Raw genomic sequence first — 6,986 nt, 5'->3', positions numbered from 1 at the left:
GGTACTAGTGCATGAAGCGGTTGTACAATAGCATTGATAGATCGTAAGTCCTGTACTAATCTGTACTGGTTTGGCTTTCCTGATTTTGGAACTGCAAGTATGGGCGTGTTGCACGGGGACTGGCATTTAATCAGGATTCCTTGTTTCAGTAGTCCCGTGATCAGTTTATCAATGCTAGGTATTGCTTGTTGTTTCAGCGGATACTGTGGTATGGAGGGTAGTACAACATTTTCCTGTAGGGTGATTTGGATGGGAGTTATTTTAACGCATCCTACCTGTGTGGGGTCTTCTGCCCACACTTGCGGATTGACGTATTCCGGTACCTCATTCCCAACGTGGTGGTACAACTGTGTCAAGGCTACCTTTGGTTCTTGGTAGAACAGGATAGTTCGACCGCCTGACAGGGCCTGCTCCTGCCGGTCATCTGGGTTAGCTTGTTCAACTGCCTGTTTTACCATGGGTCCCAGATCTTTCGCACGGTAGGGGGAGTTCACTTCCCGGGTGATGTGTGGGGCTACAGTTAGGGGTTGCTTCCACAATTCCGAGGGAACCTCAACATATTCTGCTTTCCCCTCCGGTCCCGTAACTATGGCTCGGAGAACAACATCCCACTCAGTCCCTCCATAAGCTTGGTAAAAATTCTCCAATTCCTTATCCTTTCCACTTCGATCATAAGCTAGGGTTACATGAGATGGGGGTTCATCCTTTAAGTCCAGAGTCCACCATTGTGGGGTGATGGAGACGTAACATTGTCTTTTAGGGGCCCATGGTTTTACAGTTATTCCTTCGTTCCCACACTCCAGTCTTAATTGAAATGCACATAACAGGTCTCTGGCCATGAGATTGCAATCCAGCCCATTTGTGATCACGAATTGGTGTTTTACGGACTCATTTCGAAATGCTACTTCAACTGGTTCTGATATCGGGTACTGGCACACTTGTCCTTGGAATCCGGACAGGCTTTGTGTCTCCCCGGATTTAGGGAGATTGAGCTCCGATCGGACGGATGACATAGCTGCTCCGGTGTCTACCAGAAACGTATGCCAGTTCCCTCCAATCAGTAATGATAGAACGGGCTCCTTGTCCGACTGGAACCCGTTCACCACGAGGTTGGCTAGTCAGTACTGGGGAAACGGATTATTCTGGGAGAAGCCTGTATATCTTCCTCGTCCCCGATTTCCCTGCCAACCTCCCCGTTGTCCTTGCATATGGCCCCCTCTTCCTTGTCTTCGGGAGGGACATTCCTTGCTCCAGTGGCCTTGCTGACCACAGTTAAAACAGGCATCTGACCCTGCTTGCCTCCCTCCTCTTCCTCTATCGCCGGAATTTTGTCTCGGGGGAGCGTAGGGTGGGCCATAATTAGGGACGGTCGGTCCGTCGGGATGGCTGATATATCTGTACCCTTGTTTATCAACCCACCCTGGGACGCAGTACTGGGGCTCCATCTGATATCCTATCACATCTTGGGTGGGCTTTGGCTCTTCCTTTTTCATCACATACTCAGTCTTGACTTTGACCTGGGGCTGACTCTCCTGACTCTTACTCTCTTTCCAATAATATTTCACTGCCCTGGCCGTCTGGCTGGGACTATTCTCTGACCAGTCCATATTGTTAGTCTTAATTGCTTCAGACACCGAGGTTGGTAGACAATTTATCAGAATAGCACAGTATTGTGGCGAGTTTGCTCCGTTCTGGTAATTAGCATCTCCTGACTGACTCCGATATACCTCAGAGAATCTCTCTAGGAATTCCTCTGCTCCCTCGCCCTTTCATGGTTTAGTATCCAACACCTTGGACATATCAATGGGTTTCTGCAGGGTGGTGGCTAAAGCAGTGAGTATGGCACGTTCACGAGCAGCACCCTGTGCGTTTTGAGCCTCTAATGCGGCATGGTCCGCAAAGCCTAGGTTAACCAAAAACCTTGCATGTTCGGCGGGAGTCAAGATCTGCTGTACTAACGCCCATAAGTCTCTTGATTCAGCATTATAGACGAGTATAGTAGTCCGGAGGAATTCTACAAACAAGGTGGGGGATTTCTTCCTATCTGGCATCCTGGTTAAGATAGCCATTATCTCGTTAGGTTTCCAGGGGTAGAAGATACCTATGGTCCGGGGGTTATCGGTGGCCACTGGAGTATTCGCGTTAAAGGCAGGGTTAGGCATTTGTCTCACCAGCAACTGCCGAGGTGTCGGTTTATGTCTGGCGGGTCTCTCGGTATCGGATTCTGATTCCAGGGATGACAAGTCGTCTCCTGAATCTCCACTGTCAATGTCACTATGGTCCCGGCACTCTAAAAAGGACCTTAAAGCCTTGAGGGTACTCTGGCTCTGACTCTCTAGTCTCTGACTTTGAATCATCTGCCTTTGATTTCTCCGTTTTCGTGACCTTGATGGACTGGGTTGGGGTGGGGAGGGTGGCGTCGGGGGCCGATTATTCTTAGTCCTGAGTCGGGTGCAAAAAGCAACAGGGTCAGTATACTGGGGACCCAGTTGTTGGTCTCCCATCTGGACCGGCGGGGGATTATTCATTTGAACCGTGACTGACGGCGGCGGGGAAACGGCACTGACAGATACTTGAGGTGTCGGCGCGGGGGTTTGTACAGTTGGTACGGGTGCCACCGGGGGATAAATGTTAACGTACGGGGGGGGAGCATGGGGAACAACATGAGCCCTGTGATTCCATTCTTCCAAATCATCATCACCATCTCCCTCTGTCAAGGCAAGGCCAACCATTGGATTACGTAATCCACTCTTATCAATCTTTCCAGACTCGCCCATGGTCTTTTCAGACTCCTGTTTCGAGCGTTTCTCATGAGCACATTCCTTTTTCAATACCTCTACTGGTTTGACTACCCCTCTTTCGGTAAGTCCTATTCCTAATTTTAAGGCATTATCCTGCCAACTTGCTAGCAAGGAAGTTTCTTTCAGTTCCTGGCAGTACTGTCTCCATAGGGCAATTAGTTCTTTGGCTGTGGTACCCCTGTTACTTCTCCAAATTAGTTCTTGAGCCTTTTTAGCGGCATCTAGGTTCTTAGTTCCTCCTAGTGGCCATTGAGCACTTCCTAATTTCTTATTTAATCCTCCCGACAACTGTCTAAGTTGCTTTGCTTTGTCAGGATGTTGTTCACAAAGGGTCTGTAAGGCGCTACCCGATTCAGTCGTGGTATCTAAACAATTGCCCATCTTACTCCCCTTGTGAACTTTACACAGTCGCGTTTTAAACTTGTTCAGAGCCTAGGCGGGCCAAGTGATATACAAGGTCGACGCCTCACCTGACACAAGTGCTTATTTCTAAGTTTACACAGTTCCTAGTTATTTCCTCAGTACGTATACTGACACTCAGTGATATCCGATCACTGACCTAATCACCTATCCCTTCCAGTATTCGCCAGACTGACCTGGATCTCGGCGGGACACCACACGGGAGTTAGCGATTGGCCGACTCGTCGTCAGACTGACGGAATCGGAGGAAAACCGAGGTAGTACAAGAAACTACTTACATCGGGGGCCCATTTCCTCCCTCCACGTCCGAGACGATTCAGCTCTTAATTCGCAAACTCTCGGTGACTGTCTGTTGAGATCCCACTTCTGACACCAAATGATAGAACGGATTCTTTTACCCTCAGTCTGGTTCAGCAATCACTGAGTCGAATACAACCGGAGAGTTCAAACGATTTATTATCCGCGGAGTCTTACTCTGATATATCGGCACCGACTCCTGCAAGAGTCTGACGAATCCAACAGAGTAAGCAATTTTTCATACAGCGTGCTACATTATTATACCTGCATTGAGAAAGCATTAACACATCGTACATTCTGAGCCAATCCTGAGCTGTGCACGTATACTTTTAATTTGATTTCCTGGCCTGGCAGTTCGGGCTGGGCAAGCCACATTTTACTGAATGGGTTACAGCTAAGTAAACATCACGGTAATGCGTTTGCGATCATGGTAATGCGTTTACGATCACCTATTGTCTGTATAACTTCTGCACACCACCCTACATTGTTCCTTATTAGCAAGGTGTACCATCGTGGGCGTCAGCCACATTAGCAGCTAAAGATCAGGTTAGCCTTTTTATTTTACTTCTTTGCTGCCTTTACAGTTTCTCGTTTCTTTTCCATTGAGCTTGGTATTCTCATCTGCAGTTCACTGTGAGCCCTCATCTCTCAAAGTTCCTTCAAGATCCCAGATCCATTTCCCACAATCAGCCTCTCCCCTTATTTAGTGCAGCCTTTGCTAAACTTGCACCTTATCCTGCAACTCGCTACCACCAATAACATGGGAGATCCACTGTTGTTATCAATGTAAATCTAACTTCAACAGAGTCAGAAGGCAAGATGGCAGCTTAAAGTCATTTTGAAAATAAAACATACAAAATAAAATAAAAATCTACAGTTTTATATGGTACTTTAGGCATGAATGCACATGGACGCTGCTAGGAGCGGACTTAATATTCCTCTTGTTTTGCCCAGTTACATTTGTTCCAATTCTCCTGTGTTCTTACTTTGCTTGAAGAATTGGATTTGGAACTGGTATGGTGGGGCTGATGGACGTGGTGTTGGGTATCACTCCCCTAACTTGCTGGGCCGGCGGAATTACGGGACTGGGGAAATTGACATCAGGTCATCACTGAGCAAGCCAAAGCATTCTGACAGAGACAACGACCAGCCAACCAAATTTTAATTTGATTTGCTAAGGTTTATTTAAAGTTTTAGAGGTTTATTTACAGTTTATTTGTTTAATTTACTTGGTCCATTAAAAGAGGGACAACGACCAGCGGCGGCATTTCCTGTTCTAAGTCAGTCAAACCGCGGCCTCACATGCATTGGAGGCAGTTCAGAGAAGGTTCACGAGGCTGATTCTGGAGGTGAAGGGGCTGTCTTATGAAGAAAGGTTGAGCAGGTTGGGCCTATTCTCATTGGAATTTAGAAGAATGGGAGGGGATCTTAAAGAAACATATAAGATTCTGGAGGGGCATGACATGGTAGATGCAGAGAGGATATTTCCCCTCGTGGGGGAATCCAGAACTAGGCGGCATAATTTCACAATAAGGGGCACCCATTTAAAACGGAAATGAGGAGGAATTTCTTCCCTCAACGGGTCATGAATCATTGGAATTCTCTTCCCCAGAGAGCTGTGGAGGCTGGGTCATTGAAGGTGAGGTGGGGATAGACAGATTTTTGAATGGTAAGGGAGTCTTGGGTTAGGAGGAGCTGGCAGGGAAGTGGAGTTGAGGCCAAGATTAGATCAACCATGATCTTAATGAATGGCGGTTCAGGCTCAAGGGCCCAATTGACCTACTGCTGCTCCTACCTCATGTTCTTATCTTCTCACGTTCGCAGACAGCGCCATAGTCTGAAGTAGGGTTCTTTTGGTGACATGGGGTGGGGGTATTACAGAAATGGATCTGCTTCGTCATCATTTCTGACAGTAACAGCAAATGGGTGCAACGTTCAGTCGACGTGCCCCCAGTTATATTCAGGAGCTCGTCCATCTTTCACTCCTTGAAGCTTGCATTCACAACAGTTTCATGTCAGTCTTGCAGTTTAAAAGTGATAACAAATAACTCGCTAATATTTATGTGTACCTTTTATTGTTTTTCGTGGGCGTTAGTGCTGCTGGACATCAGCGCTGGGCATTGATTTTCTTTTCTTTAATATAACATAACATGCTTAATTCCGGCCGAGGTAAAGATCCCTTTCGAATCTTCAAACACTAATTGGAACAAATGGCAGATTCCACTGGAAAGTGGTGGCTGTTGGTCGCCTGCTATATGTTCCATCCGATATTCCGTACCATTGACTGCAATGGAACTGAATATTGGGCGGTGCATAGCTCAGGCAGCGACTTGATTTTGAAGTACTCCCAGGACGGAGTCCTGACCTCTTGCATTTATAACCCTTGAATATTTCTGTAAAACTGTTAGATTTTTCCTGTCAATTAAATGGCAGAATTGAATTACAGTCCTCGCACTGTGATATTAAAACAGCTGATCAAATATTCCATTTGAATATTCACCGCTGACACTTCAGGTGGAATGTCCTTATTTGGTAGGAGTCACTCAGCCAACAAACAGTGGAAACCCACGGTCAGTGTTGGCATTAATGCTACAAACAGGACCCAATATGGTCTGGTACTTGCGAGTTATGGCAAGTACAACAACAACAACTTGTATTTATATAGCTACTTTAACAGAGTAAAATGCCCCAAGGCCCTTCACAGGAGCGTTATAAAAGCAAAGTCGACAGCAAGCCACATAAGGAAATATTAGGACAGACGACCAAAAACTTGGTCAACGGAGCATCTCAAAGGAGGACAGAGAGGTGGAGAGGTTTTTAGAGACAAGTACAGTGCTTAGGGCCTCGGCAGCTGAAGGCTCAGCCAATGGTGGAGCGATTGAAATCGATGCTGCCCAAGAAGCCAGAATTGCCGGAGTGGAGATATCTCGGAGGGTTTTGGGGCTGGAGGAGATTACAGAAATAGGGAGGGGCGAAGCCATAGAGGGATTTGTAAACAAGGATGAGAATTTTGAAATCGAGGCATTGCTTAACCGAGACACAATGTAGGCCTTTATTATTGGAGGATTTGAGTATAAGAGTAAAGACGTCTTACTGCAATTACACAGGGCCCTGGTGAGACCATGCCTGGAGTATTCTGTACAGTTTTGGTCTCCTTACCTAAGGAAGGACATATTTGCCATAGAGGGCTTGCAACGAAGGTTCACCGGACTGGTTCCTGAAACGGGGTGGGGGGGGGCGTTGTCCTTTAAGGAGAGATTGAGTAGAATAGGCCTACATTCTCTAGAGTTTAGAAGAATGAGTTGTGATCTCATTGAAACATACAAAATACTTACAGGGCTTGACAGGGTAGATGCAGGGCGGATGATTCCCCAGGCTGGTGAGTCTAGAACCAGGGGTCACAGTCTGAGAATAAGGGGTGGCCATTTAGGACTGAGATGAGGAGAAATTTCTTCACTCAGAGGGTGG

General features: G+C 46.8%; 1 pseudogene; it reads right to left on the bottom strand.

Annotated features, from left to right (window-relative positions):
- Nucleotides 1-1,118: 1,118 nt before the first annotated feature.
- On the bottom strand, nucleotides 1,119-2,732 carry LOC147092442 (uncharacterized; annotated as a pseudogene).
- Between the last annotated feature and the right edge of the window lie 4,254 nt (nucleotides 2,733-6,986).

This window comes from Somniosus microcephalus, unplaced genomic scaffold (assembly GCF_052327205.1).
Source record: "Somniosus microcephalus isolate GS21.2 unplaced genomic scaffold, FLI_Smic_1.0 unresolved_chr2, whole genome shotgun sequence".
NCBI classification, from domain to species: Eukaryota; Metazoa; Chordata; class Chondrichthyes; order Squaliformes; family Somniosidae; genus Somniosus; species Somniosus microcephalus.
Note: the sequence above shows the minus strand (reverse complement) of the source record. Positions and strands in the feature narration are given on the sequence as shown.